This window comes from Antechinus flavipes, chromosome 2 (assembly GCF_016432865.1).
Source record: "Antechinus flavipes isolate AdamAnt ecotype Samford, QLD, Australia chromosome 2, AdamAnt_v2, whole genome shotgun sequence".
NCBI classification, from domain to species: domain Eukaryota; kingdom Metazoa; phylum Chordata; class Mammalia; order Dasyuromorphia; family Dasyuridae; genus Antechinus; species Antechinus flavipes.
In genome coordinates this window covers 650,301,570-650,325,789 of record NC_067399.1, presented here as the reverse complement: position 1 = coordinate 650,325,789, position 24,220 = coordinate 650,301,570, and the positions used below count along the sequence as shown (strand labels likewise).

Here is a 24,220-nt window from a genome sequence, read left to right as displayed (position 1 = left end):
TTCAAAAGAATAGCAAGGAGACCAGTGACATTGGGTCAAAGAATATGGGGCAGAGAGTAAGGAATGAGAAGACTGAAAAGGTAGGAGGAGACTAGGGTAGGGGAGGCCTAGAGAGCCACTACTCTCCTGAAATGCCCCCCTCCACAAGGCATCGCCCACCCCGGGCCCTTCCAAAAGATGCACTCCATACCCAGAAATCTCATTTTCCTCATTCCCTTCCCACTACAACTCCTGGCTCTGCCCCTATAATCATTCAGAGCTCAGATGGATGAGACCCTTGTCATCTCTTGACCAGAACTAGGCTTCCTTCTGTGTCACTTCTGGACATTTCTAAACCATGTCACCAGGACCCTTCCTTAAGTTCCTCTCTAGTTTTCTTTTATGTAATGTGTTTCCCCATCATAATGTCACTTCCTCTGGGGCAGAGACCATCCTGCTTTATCTAAAAGCTCCAGTGCTCAGCACAGTGATTGGCACATAGTAATCTCTTCACATTCATTCATCTCTGGGCTTTTGTACTACTTGTCCCCCAAACCTGGAGTGCACATCCCCCTCATCTTTTCCTCTTAGTATCCCTAATTTTCTTCTTTCCGAGTCCAACTCCATTGTTAACTTCTATATGAAGCCTTTCTGGATCCTTCCAGAAACTAGTACAAGCCACTCCCTTCCTTGCTCCCCAAAAAATGTATCATGCATTTATCTTGTGCATGTTTGTTTATGTACTTCAACTACCTGAAACACTGTAAAGACAAACAATTCTGAAAATCTTAAGAATTCTGATAATACAGTGACCAACCAAAATTATATTCAGAGACCTCCAGTGGAAGTAAATTTGCAACTCTAGATGGTTCATACTAGGAAATTTTTCCTCATTGTAAGCCAGTCAGTCAACAATCATTTACTGAGTACTTACTATGTCTCAAACCAAACTCTATTTACTCCATTTCCAACCATTGCTAGGATTTTCATCTTTAGTGGCTCCCTCCAAAAAAATGTTTTGGAAGATGATCCTTTAAATTAATCAATAAAGCTTTGAGTCCCTGTGTGTAAAACATTATTATTAGGTGTCAGAAAGAGACAGTAAAGTGCATGTGTATAATATATATGAATATATGTGCATACTCAAATAAAAAGTTATCTTTTTGAGGAAAAGGATTTACTGTAGGAGATGATTAATAAAAGTTTCATATAAAAGGTGGCACTCAAATTGACAGCTATCTCTCTGCTCCTTTTCAAGTCGTCTAGACAGTATATTTCTATTAATACAGGCTAAGATCATTTTATCCTATATTGGACACCATGTAGCACTGCTGACTAGCAAGCAATTCTTTTATTCTCCCTGAAACAAAGATCTATCCTTTTAATATCATATGTGACATTATATGACTTCAAATCACAGAATGTCACAGTTTCAAAAGAAATGAAGTTAAAGATCATCAAGCCATCATATGCATGTAGAGATACATAATGGACAAAAGTTTGCTATAGCAATATGTGAGATGTAACAGAGATGGTTAGGAAATTAAGGATGAGGGGGGAAAGGATTGACCACAGAACAGCACTGGGTGGCAGCCCAATACAAAATGAACTTAAAGGTCTCCCTGGCATGCTGAGTAGAAGCCTTTAGGTAGATCTCCAAACTGATAATGGCCTAAAATCACATGAAAAATGGATTCTAAGAAGTATCCTCATCCATAAAATTACAGATAGACTGGTGTCTTACCTTGTAATCCACCAAAATCCAAGAACGTTTTCTATAAACACTCTTCACGCATGCACACACACACACACACACACACACACACCTCTCTTGAACTATGCAAATGTTTTAAATAGGCCTTCACATTTATCCCTGACTTATCAAAATCTTTTTAGACTCTTAATTTAAAGGTGTTTAACTATCCTTCAAAGTCTCAATTTATTCATTTTACAGATATGAAAACTGAGTCCCAGACATGGTTTTGCCCATGGTCACCCAATCTGAATCAAGCCCTCTCCAGGCTCTGGCTCAGTCCAATACTCTCTCAACTTTGCTCTTTAAAAAAAAAAAAAAAAATGAGGGCAGCTAGGTGGTGCAGCGGATAGAGCACCAGCCCTAAAGTCAGGAGGCCCTGAGTTCAAATTTGACCTCAGACACTTACTACTTCCTAGTTGCATAACCCTGGGCAAGTCACTTAACCCCAATTGCCTCAGCAGAAGGAAAAAAAAAAAAAAAGACTTTCTATTTTTCTTCCAGTCAATGGTCCTTTTCACTCTTCACTCTAACTATTTGTAATTTGCATTACAAATTCTGCAGAATTCATTTAAATACTTGGCAACCTTTTCATATTAGCAACTTAATGCTCTGTTAACTTAAGATATTATGGATGTTAACTCTAAAACTAGAGTCAGTCTTTGATTCAATTACTTTTAAGATTTAGATTTAAATCCAAGTGTTAAGAGCTACAGCTGTGATCTAACTTCAGGTTGTTGTTTTAGTTGTTTTTAATAGCATTCAACTCTTCACAAACCCATTTGTTGCTTTCTTGGAAAAGATATTGGAATGGTTTAATCATTTCCTTCTCCATCTCATTCTATAGATGAAGAAACCGAAGGAAACAGGATTAAGTGATTTGTCCAGAGTCATACAGCTGGTAAATGTCTTAGGTCAAATTTGAACTTGGGTCTTACTGACTCTAGTCCTTTATCAACTGTGCAACCTAGATGCCCTCATTTCAAGTTACAAGAGCCCTAAAATTATGGTTTAAGCTTTATATATCATTTCTGGAACAGAAAAGAAGTAGCCAGCATTCCCTGACAGTCACCCAGAAAGAGGAAGAAACACTGAAATCTGAATAGCTGTAGAGAAAAGAATGTGTGTGAATTCATATCTTACACCATAATTAGAATAAACAGATCACTGATCTAAATAGAATAAAACCATAAAAAATGGAAAAATGACGTAACTGTGTCAAACATAGAGAAGAGGGTCATTATCAAAGAAAAACTCAGAGACATTTAAATATTGGTGGACCTGCCTATATAAAAATGGAAGGATTTTACCCAGTAGAAAAAGAGTAACCAACAATGCTAGAATTTCAACAAGGAATAAGGTTTAAATGTGGGACAGAATGGAATTATATATGATGCTATTGTTCAACTTGAAAAGAACCCTAAGAAAGGCTTTAAGCACCCTCTCCATACCCCTTCCAAACAAGATCCTCCTGGTGAGAACTATGCTGGGGGAGGGGAGAGATATACTTGGGGTGTTTGTTTGCCTTTCTTTGTATCCCTAGCACTTAGCAACGTGCCTGAAACACAGTCAGCTCTTGATGAATGCTTGCTGACACACAAGTAGCTTTTAGTCAAGAGTTTCCTTTAGGAATTTTTTCACTCAAATTTTAAATGGTCCTTTTTAGCTCTAGAACTATGTTCATATGGCTAAATAGAGAATAAATGTATTTATTTGATTGGAGGGGAGGAGATAGGCAAAGAAAAAATACACCTACAACTCTCTTTATATAGTGCTTTAAGGTTTCCAACACACAATCCAGGCTATCATTTGATCTTCACAATAACCTTATAATGTAGGTGCTTTGACTACTCCCTTTTTACAGATAAGAATAAGTCTCAGAGAGGTTAAATGATTGGCCTGGGTTTACTCACACATCTAGTAAAGCTCTGTTGTGGGACGAATCCCCAGGTATTCCTGACTCCATGTCCAGTGCTACTTTTCCTAATACCCTACAGCTTCCATAGAGCAGTTCCTGACACACTGGGACACTGAGAGGCACACTTTTTTTTAACAAAACAATGAAAATCATGAAATCACATGAAATCACATTGTAGTTACAAGCACATGTACAGGGCTCTCTACTCTCCCAGTGTACAGAAATTCCTCGTGGCAAAGAAAAATGCTCCAAAGAGTTTGAGAACCCGTATTAATGGCAAACCTGTGCACTCCATGGTGTGCACAAAAGGCTATACTGTGGCATAAGGAAAATATAATTGAGTAGAGGAACAGATGATACATACTTCTGCAGTCTCTGCCTGGTATATTGCTTGCTCTCTCTTTCCCCAGCCGGTGGGGCCCCCTTCAGCAGACAGGCAGAGAGGCAATCACCCTCCACATTCCCGTCCAGTAAAACCCCTACACTTCCCCCTACCCTACCACAGGAACAGAAGACAGATCTCCTCATATCTCTCACAAAATATTTTTGTACCAGTAATCAAAATTTTCAATTCTTAAAAGAATAAGCATTTCATTTTAATCCTTACTGTATATAGCTTAACAATGTATATACAAATATGGAAGAATATATGTGCAATTTACAAATAAATATGCATATATTTGGTGTGTGTGCATTTTTTTACTCAATATGAGTACACAAAGAAATTTAGAGACCCACTGATGTGAAGGAACTTGGGCCCAGAAGCAATCAATCTCATCACTCCAGTTTATGGAAAGGCAGCTGTTGGAATATAAGGAAAAACTTGCTAAACAATGAGAGTTGTCCAAAAATGGAATGGACTGGGGGAAGAGAGAAGCTTCCTTTCATTGAATGGCTTGTAAGTGAGGATAACTGAACAATCACTTGTCCATTAAGCTACAGAAGAAGATTGTTATTCAAAACTAAAAACATGTTGCAAAACTGCAAAGAAGTACAGTTAAGTCTGATACAAGTAAAAGCTTTGTAGGGAGCAAAAAAGCTACCTCAAGGTGGGAAACAGTCTTCAAGCAGTTTGGATGACAATGTTGTTCTACACATATGTGGCAGGGGGATCCTGATTCTGAAATCAGTTGAATTGGCTGACTTCTAGGATCCCTTAGAGTTTTTGACAGTCTTCAATTTCCCACTTTACAGATAAGGAAGTAAGTTTCTCATAGCTATAAACATCAGAAAAAGAACTCAAAACAAAGGTTCTTTCAAAATCTGAGACTTCATGATTCCATGTGTTATTGCTTTTATGTTAAGGAATGACGGCAATAACTTTTTGTATGCTAGGCACTGTACTGAGCTCAAAAGAAACAGATGAAAAAGAGAAATTGTTACTGCCCTTAAGATACATTCTAAGAGTGAAGTTTAAATGGTGACATTTTTGCTTCGGTTTCTCCCATAACTTCCTCCACAACAATAAGAAAAATTGAGCCAGAGAAAATTTTGATGGAGAAAACCCATGAAAAAGTTACAGTGAGTCATTTTTCCAGCGCAGGGCACCTTAGAAAGATAGAGAAATCTGCAGAGAAGCTGGCCTCTGGAGTAGTGGTGGCAGCAGTAGAGAGCACTTCAGGGCCAAGAATAGGTAGAAGACTGAGCACCAAGCCAAGAAACAGCTGGGCAGAAAAAGATCCCAGGGAATTACTGTGCTAGCACTGGGTTCAAGAACAGGTGCCATCTGACATCTATAGAACCCCGTACTCAATACCAGATGAGGAAGCAGGGGACCTACTTGTATAAAGAGCAAAAATAAGTTCTCATATCCAACTATGTGGTATTGAGCCTAACAACAGAATAGCGACTCAATCCTAACCTTCAGCTCCACACATAAGCCAACAGAGGAATAAACCAGGGCAGAAGATCAAAATCAAGAGAAAGGCAGCAATTCAGTTGCTCTGAACCTGCAGAAACTCCCATGGGCTAACAGTCCAGCAGCAGTTTCTGGGAAACAACCACACACACAAGCCAAGAGGTCCAAACCTGAGTGAGGAATTTGCAAAGCTCAGACAAATTTGGCAATGAACAGACTTTTCCCTGGGTCATACTACTTTGGAAGCACCAAAAACTTACAGCAAAACAGGAGAACATAAAAAGACAGACGTTTAGGTCAGCCATCTTACTCCTCTCCTCCCAAAACTGAACAGGGACCAATATTTTAAAAGTTCAAAATTAAGAAATAGGATGGAAAAATGAGCAAACAAAAAAAGAGCCTATAAAAAGTTACTATGGTTACAGGGAAGCTTAAGACACAAATATAGGAGAAGACAATGACTTGAATACATGTTCAAGCAAAACATCAAAGAAAAAAACACAGATTGGACACAAGCCCAACAAGAATTCTTAAAGTGCTATAGAAACAGGTTTGGGGTTTTTTTTAAGAGCAAAAAAGGATTTTCAACAATCAAATAAAAGTAGTATATGAAAAATTGGGAAAAGAAATGAGACCTTTTCAAGAAAATTATGAAAATAAAAAAGATGAAGAAAATGTAAGATAGCTCATAGGAAAAACAAATGACCTGGAAAATAAAAACAGGAGAGAGAATTTAAGAATCACCAGACAAGGGGACAGCTGAATGGTGCAGTGGATAAAGCACCAGCTCTGGAATCAAGAGGAGCTAAGTGAAAATCTGGCCTGAGACACTTAACAGTTTCTAGCTGTGTGACCCTGAGCAAGTCAACTTATCCGCAATTACCTCATCTCTCCCCCCCCCCAAAAAAAAAAAGAATCACTAGCCTAATAAAAGGTCTGAGACATATCTCAAGAAATTATAAAGAAAAACTCCAAATATCTTAGAATCAGAGGTAAAGTAGAAATTGAACAAATACACTCATCACCTTCTGAAAGACACATTCTCCTAAGAGACAACACAAATTAGAGGATAATACCAAAAGAAGGCATTTTTGGTCAGGGAAATGATGATGAATGGAAAGGCATTTCATTTACATTTTTGTAACTCTTATGTGTGTCTTCCTGGTTTAGTTTTTCAAAATTTTTCATCAGTTTTCCCATGACACTGTTTTCTTCATATTTATAATTTCTAATAGCACATAAACATTCCACAATTGTCACACTCTTTCCAGAACCAATACACGGTTGATTTGATTACTGTCCCCCCAAGATATATAAAGGAAAAAATTGGCAGGGGTGGAATATGGAGTGGCTGTAATGAAGGATCTTCGACCTACAGTGAGCTCTCATTAGTGAGGGGCAGCATGAACCCAGAGCACTGTTCCAAACTTAAATGGCTTATTTCCTCCAGGTATGGTTTCTAGTGGCCAGGAAAGTAGCTGCAATGGTGGAACAACAGATCAGCAACAAAACAGGAAGCTGGCCACACCATTACATTCATACTCTGATGGTCTGGCTACATCATTCAAATGCCAAACTTAAGTTTGCCTAAAACTTAAGGCAAAAGTTCTCTATTTTATAGAGAACTCACAAAAAGCAAATGCTCACATGGAAATCAGAATAAATGATACAAGGATACTCCTGAGGTCTCTCTGAAAAACTCTAGAATCAACTGTGAAATATGGGAAGCCCCAGGATGTGACAAAGAAGGCAAGCAGTGTGCTCTTTGAGCAAAGGAGAATACAGTAAACTGAAAGAAATGAGATGCACAAATTCGGAGACATTTCCATTCCAAATGTTCAGAGAGATTATTTGTGCTGGATCTATGGTAGAGTCTTCCAAGTTCAAATTTGTCTGATCAGCCACAATTGGACACACTGTACTTTGACCCCAACAAGATGATGTCATTCTGGTCCTCTTCCAATATAAAGGACAACAACCAACCAACACTAATATATTATTACAGTAACATATTGATAGAGCTGTGAATTGGTTCAACCATTCTGGAAAACAATCTGACCACAAAGTAATCCAAATATATATGACCTTTAATGTAGATAGCCCACTACTCAGTATATATCACAAAAGGTCAATGATGGAAAATGTTAGCATACTTCAAAATATGAAATCTGGAAAGAACAATGTAGAAACAATGCTCATGGGAAAAATATTTATATCTTTTACTGATTTAAATAGCAATTAGGAAAAGGCTAAGTGAACTGTAGCATATGAAAGTTGTACGGTATTTATGTCCTATTAGAAATTATGAATATGAAAAAAACAAAGTCATGGGAAAACTGATGAAAAATTTTGAAAAACTAAACCAGGAAAACACATACAATAGTTACAAAAATGTAAATGAAAAAAAATAAAAGAGTAAAGATTTTGGTAATGACAACAGGAGTCTTTCCAACATTAAAGTTCTGAGATTCTGTATTTCAACAGATGAAAATGAATAGAGATGGAACATCTCAAAGCTGAAAAACATCAGGACCAAAGATATGAAGTGTGGAAAGAATGGGTTAATTGCTTCTCATTTCTCAAAACTCACATTACTTACTTAGATCGGAGTTATTAATTGCAAAATCATAACATAATAGATTTAGAGCTAGAAGTGACTCTGGAAACCAATTCAGCTAATCCCCATCTTCTACAGAAGAGAAAACTGAGGTCCAAAGAAGTGAAGTGATTGTCCAAAGCCACAAAGATTATAACTCGAAGGTTTAAGCCTAGGTTCTCTGAGCTCCAAATCGAGCATGCTTCTCTCTGCCCACATCTAGCTAGAGTTTGTAATTAGTACAAGAGCAAGAGAAGAAAACATTGTCAGAAATATAATAAGTAATGAGAACTATGTATATTAAAGGAGAGAGACAAGGGACAGGAAGAAAACAGCAGCAACCCACAGGTTCTAACAGAAAATATGTAAAACTTGAATCTACTTAACTTGCTTAATAAAATGGAATTCCAAATTTAAAGTTTTTCCTTTTATAATTCCCATTTTAACCTCCACTATCAAGACATCATAAAATTCATTTTAACTATAGTTATTTTAAATTACATAAAACTTTAAAACACATATACAAATGTAACCCCCTCTATTTAACTCTCCAAAAGATATGAGTCAAAATTGAAACAGCAATAAAAATGAACAAGATGGATAAATACCTTTATGAACTACAATCTTCTAGTTATTGACAATGCTATGTCCTAACTTTCAAGTCACTGGAATAAAAGACTGCTGAAGAGAGAACTTACTAAGGATCAATAGTATATGCTTTTTCATGCTTCTTACTCTCAAGTTTTAAAACACAGTGAATCAAAACCTAAATCAAAAAAATTTTAACAAAATTGGTCAAAGTTCAGAAAGGCAGAAAAGTGCCACTGCATTTTGCAGTAGGGATGAATATCTGTAAAATTTGCAACAAAATCAAGATGTATAATAAAATTTGCAATGGTACATCACATTATAAGCTAGTCACAATCACCAGAAAAAATTCTGTAATAAATACACAACAAAATAATAATTCAATGTGGAAAATATAAATAACAAGTCTAAATTTAGCACAAACAGTCCAGTAATTCTTTATGAAGATTTTTTTAAATCAGAACTCCCAAACTCTGTTAGGAAGTGGAAGAACAATGCATTTAAAGATGAATAAAATATATACACTAGAAAAGGTGCTATAATTTGTCATTAGACACAAAATAAAAGGTTTGACTTCTTCCCCAAAAGTTTTAAATCCAATGTTCTTAAATGTTCACAAAAATATATACTTCATAAGCTTAGAAAATGTTCTCTTTTTCAAAGTTTCAATTGCTATTTCTGTAACTGAACCTTTGTATAAAGAATGCACAGCTGCTCAGCAGATGTATAATTTCTCTGTTTAGATTCCATTATTTCTAACTTCATTTTGCTGGATGTTTTTGGATGTTCTATTTCCATCTGGTTTTTGACCTCCCTTGGTTCTGTTCCTTCCTCCCCCAATCTTACTCTGTTTTAGTTCATTCATTAAGCACCTCCCCCTTCAAAAAAAAAAAAAACCCTTCAAATTAGAAACATCTTAACATTCATAACTTGTAAGCTTTTTAGAAATCCAGGAGTAGGGATTTAGGAAAGAAGAGGAAAGTGGAAAAGGAACAGTCACATGACTAGGCCAAGACAGAAAGCAATTTCAATTTGGCTCCTTGTTTTTTAAATTTCTTTCACTTATTACACACAAATAAAATTATAATAAATTAACGTGAGATAAGATATAATTTCAGTACTATTCACTTTCTTCTTTCTACAAATTATTTAGTGTTAATAGAAACATTAAAATTTTATAAGTTTATATGAATAGCAAATAAAGAAAACATTAAAACAATTAAATTTTCCACTACCATAATTCCACAAATTTTTTTTAAGATAAATTGATAGAAGCAGTTCAGAAGTCCATGGAACACATATATAATATTAAATGATCACAGTATCATAAATCTGGAGCTGGAAGTGACTTTAAAGATCATCTAATCCAGCTTCTTTACAAATGAGGAAATGAGGCCCAGAAAAGGTAAGTGACTTGCTTAAGCTCACATACATGTAAAAGCATGACAGCTAAAATTACACCTGATTTCAGAGCCCTGAATTCTTCCCACTATGCTCTGCTGACAACATGATCTGTATTTACTTTCAGGGTGATTCTAGGGCACAACAGTCAAATTAGTGAGTTTTCTGTTGCTGCTCTTTCTGGGAATGCAATTTCAAAGAATGGAAGAAAAACATCTGGATCAGTTGCAACTCTTGCAAGATGAGGAGCAACAGAGCTTTCCTGCTGTTGAAAGCAAACTCCTCCCTGCCCCACCACCTCCCCATCTTCAGTCAACTGATAAGTCCTATTGATTCTACCTTTCCTTTGTCTCTCCTCTCTGCTATGAGAGCACCATCTGGGTGCAGGCCCTTATCACCTTACACCAGGTTTACTCTGGACTATTGCATAAGATTCCCAGTTGGCTCTACCCAGCATTCAGCTCCCAAAGTGATCTTCCTCCAAGTGCGGGTCTGCTCAGCCCCTCCCTTCCACTCAGTCAATCCCAGTGCCTCTCCATCACTTTCAGGACCAAACAGAAAATCTTATGTCAGTTATGTAAAGCTTTTTCATAACCTAGTTCATTTCTAGCTTTCCATTTTCCTTAAACCTTCCTTCCCACCACGGATAACCCAGCCACTCTGGCGGCCTTGCTGTTCCTCGAGCAAAACATTCCATCTCAGGATTCCGGGCATTTTCTCTGGATGTCCCTCATGCCTGAAATGCTCCCTTCCTCAACTCCACCGCCTACTTCTCTGGCTTCCTTCAAGTTTCCCCTTGAATTCCAACATCTACAAGAAGCCTTACCCTAAATGAGTTAATGCTAGTCTGAAATCATCTCCAATTTATCTTTTTGTAGGTTTCTTCCATTAGAATGTGTTGCTTCAAGAAAAGGGCCAGCTTTTGCCTTCTTTGTATCCCTCTCATTTAGCACAGTGCCTGACACATGCTAAGTGCTTAATAAATGCTTCTTGTTTGTTGTTTATTATCATCAAATCAATAGTTTATTGAGCAACTTATAGACTATGAAAAATATTCCCAAAAGATATTCACTCCATATATTCTCAGGAAGTTTACAATTTAAGACAAACAAAAACTAACATATAGCATTGATTATTTTTAGAAGAACAGATCTAGAAGGCCTGAAATAAGGTAAATAAGAAAAACATTTTGTTTTTTTTTTTAAATTTCCATATTTAAAACTTCCACCAAATTAAATCCAGCAAGATAAATCTTTGGTTAACTGAATTAAAGATGCAAATAAAAGGTATGTCTGCTACTTCTTATTTCTAAAAAACACTCTAGGAAGCAATAAAGAAAAGACTCTCACCCATGAGAAACTATAAAAAATACTATATTTTCATGAATTTCGGGTAAATTCAAAAAGTCTAAAAACTGAGTTCACCATAGGAATCTTACAATCTTGTAGAAAGTTTAATTTTAAAAGGCAACACAAGTAAGCTCTTAAACAAAAACGAATCAGAGTTTCCTGTGTTTGATATTAATGAAGGAAAAACCTGTCGGACTTTGAAAGAAATCTGATCCTATCATCTATGCTAACTGAAAAAAAATAATATAAGAGAAATCATGAAAATTAAAAGGAAAAACACTTCTAGATCAAAGTAAAAAGATTCTTACTCTATTTTTTAAAAATTAATTCTACTATCACACTTAAGGGAAAACACTTAGCATTTCCATTTACTAGTTTATGATTAGTCCTTTATTTTCAATCCAGAGCAGGATAAAACCTCGTCTTTCATTGCTCTGGCACTTGTACACACTACATGCTGAAACAGTACTTATACAGATTTTAATAAATTTCAAAGTAAAGTAATTCTAGATAATCCAGAATATTGGAGAATAGGCTATTTTGGTTAATAATTGGTCCAATTCAATTCAACAAATATGTAAGAATTATCCATTATTTGCCCAATTTAGTGTTAGACATACAAAGACAAAAATGAAAACTGTTTGTACCAACAAGTATTTTTGTTTTGCTTATTTGTTTTTGCTTGGACCCATGCTTTGACTGGAGGCATATGGAGCCTCAAAGAAAATTCCCTCTTACTAAGGAAATGGCAGCTCTCAGACAATAGCAGAACTACACGATGCAGTGAAAAGTTAAGTGATTTACACCAAAGGTCTCATAATCAGTATAGATCAGAAGCAGAATTTGAATCCAGGCTTTCAAAGCTAAATTTCTCTGTGTATCACTCTCAATGACTACACACAAGAAGTAAACATCAAAGTATACAAACTAATGAATTAGGCAAGGATAGGCAATTATAAGACCTTCACTTGCCTGGGTACTTCTGGGCCTTTGGCAATGCCTCCCAAGCTCCTCAATTTTTATCCTATTCCTCTTTTACCTTTTCCTTAGCTAAGAAAATGACCACTCACCATACATTACAAAATTTGAAAGTTAGAATTTTTTAAAAGGCATTCGATCTAAAACTATCTTGACTATAATTTAATCTTTGACAATTCAGAAACGACTTCAGATCTTGATGTGACTCAAAATCCTTATGAACATAAGTCATTGTACCAAGATAAAATGCGGGTGGTAGAGATGTTTGTACTGACCAAAGGAGTCCAGATGGCTTAGTAGCCCAGAAGAGAATCAGAATGCACCTCCTCTTTCTTCTTAGAGAGGTGAGGATTTTTGCTTTGAGAAGTGGGGAAGAGAAAGACTTAATTAACATGCTCCTTAGTTTTGCTTTTTTTTAGTTTTAACTTTTTTTGTTATAAGGGATAATTTCTAAATGGAAGAAAGGGGAAAGATCCACTTTGAAATGAAGATGTGAAAAGACGAATAAAAATTTAAAAATAACTATCTGATAGCAACTTGTGTCTTCTTTCCCCCAAAAAATTACATTTCAGAATTCAGCCATCCCTAAGAAAAAACATCCACCAAATATTAAATTTAAAGTAATGTGACCTTTCTAGTTGTTTCCACTGAACATATGCTGTGGCTTATGTACACTCACATTATTCTTTAAAAATCTTTACAAAGGAAAGATAATACACTCCATTCGCTTTTCAACAAAAAATGATCTAAAACATTGTTTACTCTTCTATGCAAATTAATAACTGCTAAGAAATGAAGAAAGAACAAAGGTCTTGTTAAATTATAAACACAATTGCACTAAAGAGATGATGTCACACAGTTAACTAGTTTTATTACTAAATGCATACACGCACAGAGGTGACATTAACTTTCTAAGGTCAAAAGTGAAGCTTATTTTTTAAAATTTCTCACTGAATAAAAAAAATTTTCATTTAAAAATCTTCAAATCAAAAGCAGGACTTGATAAATGTTACTTCCTATTACTTTGAAGATTATGATCATTTTCATTTACTCATTTTATTTTTGAATGGAGTTTTAGTTTTTACATCACTTATTTTCAAATCTGTGTGTGAGTACGTGCGCACGAACCTCTCTTATTCTCTCACTGTCTCTTTCTCCATTTAAAAAACAAAACAAAACAAAACCTGTATTAGGAAAATAGAAGTCCTGACTGGGATACTAGCCATATGGCTTGAGAAAATTCATTTAACTTTTCTGACCTTCACCTTCTTCACTAGTAAAATAAACAACAATATTCATACTATTTGCTTCATAGGACTCCTCTGAAGAAAACTTGGTCAAATAGACATAATTTTTAATGAGCATATTATCACTACCCATCGTATACCAGGTGACTAAGAGAAGATGTGTGGATGCAAAATTTCAGGGAGGTTTTCTCTCTCCAAATTCAACAGACTTTCTAGCAACTGGATACAACATGATCATTCTCTTCAAAAGTGAAAGTCAGGAAAGAGAAATTGGAAATAGTCTGACTAGAAGCCCAAAGGAGAAATGGATGGCAGTTATGAGACAGCCAATCTTATAAGGTACAACACAATGAAAAACCTCTTATTTGAGCTGCCTTTAAATAAATAAATAAAGAGTCTCAACAGATAGTGAGCTCTCTATCACTGGAGGTCTTCAACTAAAAGCTAAATGACCACTCTGCAGAGATATGGGAGGGAGCACGGAGAACGAGAGAACTCTGCATCAAGCACCACTGATAAACAAGATGATCCTAAATGGAAATTCTTCTGAGGTCTCAAAGGTGAAATTGCCATACTATCAGGAAATGGAAGTGCTTCAAGTTAAATAATTATCCTTTCCTTTAAATGCTGCATTTTAAAAAAAAAGAATTCAATTTTATCCAATGTATCTTTTCCCTCCAAAATAGAGTATCTAAGCAGTGATGCCAAGTATTAGAGGAACTACAAAGCACAAGAAAAAACTGTTCACTTCACCTCCCCTTTTCCTCTCACTCACTCTTCAACCCCTTGCAATTTGGATTCCAACTTCTTCACTCAAAAAAACTTATTCTCCCAAAGTTACCAGTAAACTCTTACTTGTTCAGTCACATTATCTTTTGGTCTTTATTCTTCCTGGTTCAATGAATTTGATATCATTGACCACCACTGTCTTCTGCAGACTCTCTCTGGCAGCCTTTTCTCAGTCTCCTTTGCTGGAATCACTACCATATCAGTCCCCTAACAGGGGACACATTCCAAGGGTCTATATTCTGGACCCTCTTCTCTTTCCTCTCAGGGATCCCATCAGTGCTCCGTGTTGAGTCCCAGTCTCTGTGCTGAGAACCAGTCTCAAAGTACCAAGTGCCTATTAGACATATCCCAATAGCTGCCCCAAGCCATCTCAAACTCTACATGTCGAAGAGAGTTCATCCTTCTCCCCAAATGTACCCCTTGTCCTCCCTTCCCTATCTGCAGTGTCAGACCATCCTTCCAGTCATCCAGTTTCACAATCAAGAGTCATCCTCAACTCCTCCCTCTCCTTCAATTTCCTCTTAAATTAGGTCAATTTTCCCGCCACAGAATAGCTTACATCTGCCCTCTTTTCTCCACTCATGTGGCTACCAGCCTACTTCAGACCGACCACCTCATTCTTTGGCGTTTTTGCAACAACATTCTATTGAGTCTTCCGGCCTCCATCACCTTCCCTTTGCAATCCACCCTCCCCACAGCTACCAAATTGATCTCTCTAATGCACAGGTCTGACCGTGTCAGTCTCCTGCTCTAGGGATTTCCTCTGAGACTAAATACAAACACCTCTCCTCTTTAAAACCCTTCACCTCCTGGCTCACATCAGCCATCTTCATATACTCTAAGAGGGAAATGAACTGGTCACTCTGCTTCTCTCATATACAATATTCCCAGTCCTATCTCCATGTCCTTGGTACAGACTGTGCCCGTTCGTGTATTCCCTCCTTAGCTCCACCTCATAAAACTGCTTCCCTCAAACTTTAACTTAAGGCCAACTCCTGGCATAAAGGCTTTCCTTATTTCTCCATGCCAGCACCACCACCATAAAATCAATGAACATTTAGTAAGGAAGCAATGGGGATACAAAGATAGTACCCTCCTTCAAGACACATATTCTATCAGGAGATGTGTATAAATAAAGAGGTATCACAAAATATATGCCAAATAAATAAAGGTAACTGGAAATATGAATAAGGGTTTCTTGTAGAAGGTGGTGCTGGAGCTCAGTTAGGAAGGAAGATGCTAAGAGGTGGCGGGGGAAAGAAGTTTTTTGAGGCCTATGGGGCAATTGATGCAAAGGCAGAGGTGTAAATTATACCAGACTGGCTGGACCAGCGTATGTAGGAAAGGAAGTCATATATAACCAGAAGAGAAAAGGAAGAGAAGGTCAGGTTGTGTAAGATTACAAAGCCAAATAAAGAAGTTTATATTTGCTCCAAAAGGATATAGGAAGCCAATGGAGTTGACTGGATAGGGGAGTACCCTGGTCAGACCAATGCCTTAAGAAAATCACTTCAGCAGCTTCTTGGAGTACAGGCTGGAAAGAGAAGGCTGAAGCAGAAGACCAAGGAGGTGATTACTGCAGAAGAACGGGAGAAGAGTGCTGTGTTGGATAGAAAATATGGGAGCAGAAATGTCCACAAGAGTTAGTGAGGGAGATAAAGTAGAGGAGAAAGTTGAGCATAACACCAAGAGGGGAGCTTGGTGACCTGAAAAACAGAGGTGTCCTCAAAAGAAGTTCAGAAAGAGCAATGTGTTTCAGAGAAGGGAGAAGTTCCCTTTTAGATGTGTTCAATGGGAGACGAATGAACGAAAAAGTGTTTATCAAATGCTTCTATTTATGTGCAAATCTTTGTAAGGTAGCTATGTATGATAGGTAGTTGGAGATGTGTACCTGGAGCTCAGGCAAAAGAACATGACTAGATGTTTGCAGCTCACCAAGTACCATAGTAAGAAGGGTCTTGGAGCACCCCCAGTTAGATGATCATGACATAAATGATGACTCAGCAAAGGGCTGAGGGAGAGATGGACGTCGTGATGAGGTTCATTCTATAGAAGAGGGAAACTGACAGCCACCATGACACAGGTGGGATCCAAACTCTGCTCTTGCTGCCGCAGCATCCAACACTCTAGTCACGACATCAGCCACAACAGATAGGGGAATAAGAGCAGCATCCCAAAAGCCCAGAGAAGAAAGGCTATCCCGGAGGAGGAAGCATTCCCCAATGTCCCAGGCTGCTGACCAGACCAAGCGGTTCAGAGAGCGCCTGTCTCAGGGGCCTGATGCTGAGCAGTGAGAAAAGAAGACACCCATCGTGGCAGTGTGAGATTTAGCAGTAAAAGGAAGCAGAGAGAGAGGATGATGGACTTCAGGGATCAGTCATACCTAGTTTGGGGGAAGTGTGAATAGAGGGGGAAATCCCTATAGACCAGTGAAGATTTAAGATTACAGAGAGAGAATGATCAAGAGGACAACATGCTGGAGAACCCTGAAGCAGAAGAGATCTTGAATACTTCTAGGCTGTTTGACCTTTGCAAAAAGATTCACTTCCTTCATTATACAATGGCATAAAAGATAGAAGGGGGTACAATATAAAGAGTTTGAGAAATGGTGAGATGGGGAGAAAAAGGAGCTCAATCTGCCTTTTCAACAAAACCTGAAGTCAAATCCTGAAGTGAAAGGATATGAAAAGGGGGTACAAGGGAGCCTTAAAGAAATATTGAAACATCCTTATGTATGAATACAGGTTTTAAAAAATCAATTGTTGCTGTCTAGTTGTTTTAGTCATGCCCAACTCTTTCTGATCCCATCTGGGATTTTCTCAGAAAGATCTCAAAGTGGTTTGTCATTTCTTTTTCCAGCTCATTTTACAGAGAAGGAAACTGAGGCAAACAGGATTAAATGATTTACTCAAGGTCACATTGCTAGTAAAGAGCAACAACAATAACAGCAAATCCCAAGTGCCTTTTCAAAAATGTTTCACTGATAAGATCCAGTTCTTACCTTCAAAAATATATAATCCACAGGGGACAAAACATTATTTAAACAGTAAAATGAAAAGTCAAAGGTTACATAACAGTATAAGATTAAAAACACAAAAGATGATGCACTACATGATTACTTGCCAATAAATGGTAGAGAAAGTAACTATTATAGATATTTAGAAGGAGGAGAAAGAGGAAATCATTTCAGTTTGGATTGGTCATAGAAGGCTTAAAGAAACAAACAGGATTTTAGATGAATTCCTGCAAAAGAGTTTTCATGGCCAAACCCAGAGAGGCAGGAGAGCTAAAGTACCAAGCTATAAGATTATAAGCTACAGTACCAATGTTGGTTGGAACATAGGGTTCGTGTAGGAAAATAATGGAAGATAAGACAAGAAAGGCACATAATGTCTGACTGCAGAGGGCCTGAAAAGGGACCTGGATTTTCCCCTATAACTTCTATCTCAAGCTCTTTCCAGACACAATATTGCAACTTTTTTTTTTTCCTATATGGGGCCAGACTTGTGTTTTCACTGAAGTGGAAAAAAATTTCTTCAGATTAGTAATGGTCCGTACAGTGTTACATAATTACCTGGGCACTAAGAAGGTTTCCTAAGTAATCCAAAATCATACGGTTAGATGCATCTAGGAAGAGACTAAAATCCAGATTTTCCTGATTCCAATGCCAGCCTTCCATCTTTACCAGGCTGCCTCAATTTGGGGGACATGAGAAGAGTTCATATATTCAGATATAACTAATAACTAAAGTTAATGTATTTTTTTAAAATTCTTAAAATACTTTTCTTATTATTCCTATCAAGAAAACTATAAGGCATTATTTTTCTACTAAAATGTAATTTTATATTTTTATCAGATCTTCAACAAAATTTTAATAAACATCCTTCAACGAATGTAAACTATAAACTTTCAATAAATAATATATTCCTTTTTAACATTTCCTATATAGGAAGTCAGATCTAAGACCTAAGAAGGAATCTTTGTTAAATATATATATTTCATATTTTCAAAACTACTGTCTCACAAAATTAGAAAGAAATTTAATTCAAGAGAAATTTTCCTATTGATAATTAACAATGTGATAAAATTTCACGTCTATTGCTCCTCAAAAATTAGATTTGTCACATAATGCCCTTATAATCTCCCATATGTTAGATTTCTTGGCTTCTCTAACTGAAGAAGGAATTCTGTATTTTTAAAAAAGAACCTAAGAAACAAAAAAAGAAAAAGAAAAAGAATGTAAATGATGGTGGTCTTTAGTATTCCCTATCACTAACACTACTATGAAATACAAATAGCTGAAAACCGTTTCTTTCATTACTATACTACCTGCCAAGACAGGAGATCAAATGTTCCAGGGAAAATGCAAAAACTCAATGACATCATCAGTACTTAAAGCAATACACAATCTGCAGTTTCAGCAGTTTCTGGCTCTATATTAAGTGTTAACACATACATACACATTTATACACACACATTCTGAACTCAGGTTTAAAAGGCTTACATACTTAGGGTCAAGAATACAATTATTTAAAGACTTCCAAGTTGATGTAACAAAACTCTGGACTACCAGAACAAAGGAGATTCATAACACAACAAATACTTTCCCTCTTCGCAATACTCTTAATATTGTATAACTATAAAAACAAAGTGGAAGGGTGGGGGAGATGTTTGAAGAAGGTGATGGGAAAAAATGATGGAAAATTCACTATTTCAACAAGGTTTTAATATTTTATTGAGATTTAATTGTTATTTTCCTTACTACTGATCTCCTCCAAAAACCTCATAAGAGAAACTAAACTATAATCTAAATTCTAACAAGTCCTAGACATTTAATATTAATTCACCAGAAAAGGGTAAGAACTGTGATCAGAACTTAAAACCCAAAGTTTAAGGGGAAAGAAGTCACCAAATGTTAGAGATTAGGGAAGCTTCTTTCAGTCCTCAATATATTTTGTATTCCTTTAGACGTCCAAGTTCTTCCTTTTTTTTTTCTCCTTTTTTGGGGGAGTGAGTGGGGGTGGGTGGGGTGGAGGAGAGGATTGTTCTGATCAAAAATACCACATAAAATAGAAATTTCCATATCCATAGTAGAGCAGATAAGGCAAATTGTACCTGAAACTGTGAAAGTTCATAACATAGATTGCTTTTCTTTTAAAAATATATAATAAATTAAATATGTATCTTTCAAGACTGTCCTCTTTGATGCTTTCATGCCTCCCATCTGCTTTCCCCACACATTTAAAAAATGCTTTAATTTTTTTTAAATTTTCTTTTCTTTTTCCAGGTTACACTATCCCATCATCCCCAATTGAAGAGAGAAGGAGGGAGGGACGGAGGGAAGAAGGAAGGAAAGAGGGTAGGAAGGGAGGGAGAAAGGGAGGAAAGAAGGAAGGAAGAAGGGAAGGAAGGGAGGGAGGGCGGAAAGAAGGAAGGAGGGAAGGAAGATAGGAAGGAAGGAGAGAAGGAAGGAAACTCCTCTTAACCAATATACATAATCGGGCAAAACAATTCCCACATTCTTTTGGGCAAAACAATTCCCACTATTAGCTCTGTTTGGAAATGTATTTCATATTCTGCATCTTGAGTCCATCAAAACTTCTTTGTCAGAAGATGAGTAATAGACTTCATCATCAGTTGTCTAGAACTGTGGCTGGTCATTGCACTGATCAGAGTTCTTAAATCTTTCAAGCTATTTTTTCCCCATAATGTTGTTATTATATATCTTATTTTCCTGATTCTCCTCACTTCACTCTACCAATTCATACAAATCTTCCCAGATTTCTCTAAAATTGTCCCATTTATAATTTCTTATTGTGCAGTAATATTTCATTACATTCAAGGACATTCCCTTAGTTTCCAGTTCTTTGCCATTCCAAAAAGAGCTGCTAGAAATATTTTTGTACCTCTGGGTCTTTTTCCTCTTTCTTTGCTCTCTTTGTGGTATAGGCCTAGTAGTAATTTCACTGGGTCAAAGGGTATATGCAGTTTAATCAGTCAAGCCTTTTCCCTCTACTACTGGAAGAAGGCTGTAACTCAGACTTGAAATGGCTTAACTTAAGCTACTAACTGGCTTTAACTGAAAGAAAATGAGTATTGCATTCCCTGAATCTTATTACAGCAACAATAACTCCACTGAAGTCTGCACCAACTGGAAATGGAGTTCAGACTGTGTCTAGGGTTCAGCACAGCTCAGCTGCCAGCAATAGCTTCTCCTATGAAATGGCATACCTTTCCTAGAATAAGTCAACAGCCAGGCTTTCTCAAATTAAAATCTTTCAAGGTAAAGAATTTTGTCAACTGCTTGGGCCATCATTACAAATGAAGTAGTGAAAGCTGCAACAAATCATATCCATCCCAAAACAATAAAGTTCTCCAGAAGCCTCAGCATGTGAAAGGGTGAGCTGTACACAGATTAACTAGAGTTGTATTCACCAGGTTCCTTTAGGCTGTCTATCCATATTCCAATAGACTAATCGTAGGATAATACAAAATTCAGTTTTCATTTTTCATAGCAAATTTCAAAAAATACATTTGTAAAAGTACACTGGAAAACCATAAAATCACACATTCATGCAAGTCTTCATAGTGACGAAAAAGTGGAGGAAAAAGTGCCCATCACTCCCAAATCTCTCACATAACCAGAAATGTTTTCACTTTACTTAACTATAGACATTTAGATATATTGGGGACTAAAGATTTATCTGGGTTAACAAAAAGTTTTTCAAACTTTCAAATGTCTTGGGGAGGGAAGGGTGGCTATACAGTCACTCCCACATTAGTGTGACAATTCATTCCAATCGCTTCCCTCTAATCAGAAGGCACCAACACGGCAGCAAAGTATGGAAACTCGGGAAAATCTTGGCTTTGGGGGACAGGCCCGGTAAGTTAAGGTCCAGAAAGAGAAGGGAGGGGCATGGAGAACATTTTGCTTATCTCCAAGACTCAAGGGCTGGAAGCTCCGTTGGCCTCTGGCCCCCTCATACTAAACAATTCGGGATCTTTTCCCCTGGAAATCTAAGGATCACAACACTGGTTGAGAGAACCAGTCGATCAGCAAGCCCGTCTATAAATTAAACTGCTTTTATCTATCATTTCGATGTAAAAATAATCTTGTTGACCAATTTCGATTTTTAAAATTTACAAAAGTTATCTTTCCATTTTAATTCGAGTTCTCTACATCAGTGTTTATTATGAGCTTACTATGTTCAAGATTGATATTAATACAAGAAAAATAAATTCCTCTCTTCAAGAAGCTTCCACTTGACTTAATAACTTTAAAGTGACCTGCCCATCAAAAGACGAAATACTGCAGTTAGCTATTTTCCCAAGCCAGACAGACAAAAAGTGAAATCGAAGCCTTGCAGTAAATGCCACGCACTGATCACTGCTGAAATCTCATCTCAGAAATGCTCCCTCCAAGTGAAGCTCTCGAGCTACCTTTAGCTGCTTCGCAGCACCAGGTAACAAGCCGGACTGTCACCAAGCACCGGACCAGGTGGTTCCGAAGGCACAAGTCCCCCAGAGTGGCCCGCGCTGGCGCCCACCTCCCCCAGTCACGTCCGCGTCCCCCGGGAGGGCTGAGCCAGGCTCTTTCATCTCCGACCCCAGCGCGCCAGTTCCTAGCTGCCTTCCGCCGTCCTCGGGCTCCGAGGAGGAGGCAGGGCCAAGGCGGCCCCGGGGAACATGAAGGCCTCCCCGGCCCCTTTTCCATCGCGGCCCGGAGGTCTGCACTCCCAGAGGCCCAAACGGGCCCGCAGGGCAGCAGACAGCCAGGCAGGGCCCACCCCGAGGGGCTCCTGGAGAGGGCCGGGGGAAGGGCACGGAACCCAGAGCGTTTGGGGAGGAGGCAGATTGGGGAGGACAATGGAGTTTGGCTCCGAGGACCAGCTAAAATTAAAGGGAGGGGGGAGCCAATGGTCAAGAGCCAAGAGGAACAGATCGGGGGGCTGGAGCCAAGGGTCCACAGAAGTCCATTTGGGAGAAGCACAGACCTGGGAGATCCTGATAAGGGGGACTGGGGGAATCGGCGATGGGCTCAGGCTGAGGGAAGGGGAATGGAGGGAAGGGGTACGAGCGGGGTGAAGGGGTCAGTGTGTAGGGCGGAAGCAGGGGGGCCACCAGGGGCTGAGGGGGCTCTGGGGGTCATTAGGGCAAAGGCTGGCCACAGACAAAACGAGAGGGAGGGGGCGTGCTGAGGGGCCCGAGGAAGGGGCGGGGCGGCAGTCAGGAGGGGGCAGTTGACAGGTGGGGGCGGGACAGGCCGAAGCGGAAGATCTGGGGCGGCGGGGAGGGGGGTCGGCAGCGGGGAAGGAGTGGGGGAGGGGAGAGAGATGGAAGGTGGCCTAAAGGGAGTCCTAAAGGGAGTGGGGGGCGGGCGCGGACGCAGCTTAACTGCTCAGGCCCGTCCTGCCCCGCGGCCTCTCGTGAGCGCGCGCCCCGGCCCGCACCCCAACTTCTAGGGAGGCCCAGCGGCGGAGCGGAGGACTCACCGGAGGCACGGGGGGCTCATCCTTTCTGCCGAGGGCCGGGCGGCCGGACTTCTGGGCCCTCCCGGCCGCCGCCGCCGCCCTCCCCCCGGGCCTCGGCGACTTCTCGGGCCGGCCCGAGTCGGGCTCCGGCTCCGGCTGCGGAGCGAGCTCCGGTTGCAGCGGGTGCGGGTGCGGCCGGTGCGGCGTCTCGGAGGCCTCGCTAGTGCTCCTCTCGTCGTCGATCGCGGCTCGATCGCGGCCCGCTCCCTCCCTCCCTCCCTCCCTGTGTCCCTGCGCGGCGCGAGGCGGCAGCGGCAGCGGCGGCGGCGGCAGCGGCGGATTCCAATCAGTGCAGCCGCGGCCCAGACGAGGCTCGGGACGGCGGGGGAGGGGGAGGGGCTGGGGCCGCGGGAGGGGGGTAGGGGGCGTGGCCTCCGGGAGGCGGGGCTTTCTTCAGGCTCCGCGCGTACGCACACACGTACGCACGCGCCCCCACGCTCCTGCACAGACCCCGCCCCGCCTTTCCTATCCGGGGAGTCGGAAGGAGCCGAGTAGGCGCAGGCGAAGGCGCCCGAAGAGTACGGGAGTCCTTCCCTTGGCCCCGCCTCCGGCCACCATCGGCCCGGGGGAAGCCTCGTGCCAGAAGCCTCCCAGCCACGCCACGGCGCGCGGAGTGCGGCACCCAGTAGGCGCTCAATGCTGGTCTCCCACCAATTTCTGGGTCCTCTGTAACCATTTCGCAGATGTACACGGAAAGTAGGGTTGTGACTATCTGCATTATGGGAAGGAATTACCACACCACCGAGATCCAGGCCCCATCTAACACAGAAGTGCGCGGAATCTAGCGTGTGACTTCAAATTCCTTTTTCTTTTAAAGCCTTTTCGGAGCCCTCTCCTCCAATCTCCACTTGCCCTGGATTCCTCGTGTTTTTTAACCTAAGAGGTCAGCCCGAGGTCCACTCAGACCCCTGGATCTGTCTCTGAGCCTAACTACCATCTCGTGCTCTCTGGCTATCTTATAGCATCCCATGAGCTTCCCTCTCGGGACAGATGCCTTCGCCTTGGAGTCGTGGAGTTGGATGTCCCTCCGGTTCCCTTCAAGAATGCCCGGCCCCCTGCCAAAAAGCTTTCCTCGGAGCCCACTCCCACCCCTCTGCTCCCCATTCCGTACAACGTGTAATCTCTCCTGGGGCATCCCCAGAATTTAGAGGAGATAGCACCTGCCCACCTGGAGATGGAGAATTGGGGGAAGAACTCCAGAACAGTTAGTCAAAATGGTCCTCCGCGCGCCTC

The 24,220-nt window shown here is 39.7% G+C and overlaps 1 protein-coding gene across 1 annotated transcript in view; it reads right to left on the bottom strand.

Moving 5' to 3' along the window:
- The window catches only part of BMPR1A (bone morphogenetic protein receptor type 1A), a 104,818-nt gene extending 81,612 nt beyond the window's left edge, over window positions 1-23,206 (bottom strand). The window contains exon 1 of the mRNA XM_051982384.1: window positions 22,949-23,206. The gene's annotated coding sequence lies outside the window, so the exon portion shown is untranslated. The remainder of the gene's footprint in view (window positions 1-22,948) is intronic.
- Window positions 23,207-24,220: the final 1,014 nt, after the last annotated feature.